We start from the raw sequence: 795 nt of genomic DNA, 5'->3' as shown, positions 1-795 counted from the left end.
TACAGTCCATGGGGTCACAAAGTGTCAGACACGACTGAGTGACTTAGCATGCATGCACAGATAGCCTACTTTACTCTCTCTACTTACTGCAAAGCATGGATAATACCATTTTGGGTTTTGTTTGTTTTTAACCATCTCACTATTGATTGGGGTTACTGAAAGAGTTAATTTCTTGACCTATCCTCCTTCTCTACTATGTCACCATTATCATCTTGATGACCTCCTCTGTCGTGGTTACTGACACACCTGAGCCAGGGCACTAAAGGATGAACGACATCACAGCTAGAAGGAAGTTTTCTGAAGCCTTGTACCCAGGTTTCCCTTCTCTGTACACAAAGCGAGGGACGATCTCTGCCTCCGTTCAGCTGGCGAGCCCTTTGAGCTCAAGAATCCAAGTTGTGAAATCCCTCCCAGGTTTTCCATTCTACTCTGAGGAAGGCTGAGAATTCTCAAAGGGGAATACCCTTGCTTCAAGCCTGCTATTGATGAAATCGAGCCAGCATCTTTGGAGGTGGAAAAGCTTGAGATCCAGTGCCTCCCCATAGAGACATTGCAGCTCCCTGTCTGTTTCTGTTGCAGAAATAAAATGGTTTCATGCCACACACACAGACTGCTCTATAGCTATGCCTTGGACATCTTTCCACATCTCTGTACATAACCCTACTTCATCCTCTGTATTTGCCTCGCAGTATCCCACAGCATGGAATTATGATACTGTTCATTTGTTTTTTGGTTTTGCTTTCACTAGCCCTCTATTGATGTACATTTGGGTGTTTTCTAGATTACAATCCATGT

The sequence above is a fragment of the Bos indicus x Bos taurus genome, chromosome 15 (genome assembly GCF_003369695.1).
Source record: "Bos indicus x Bos taurus breed Angus x Brahman F1 hybrid chromosome 15, Bos_hybrid_MaternalHap_v2.0, whole genome shotgun sequence".
Classification (NCBI taxonomy): Eukaryota; Metazoa; Chordata; class Mammalia; order Artiodactyla; family Bovidae; genus Bos; species Bos indicus x Bos taurus.
This window is presented reverse-complemented; position numbering follows the sequence as displayed.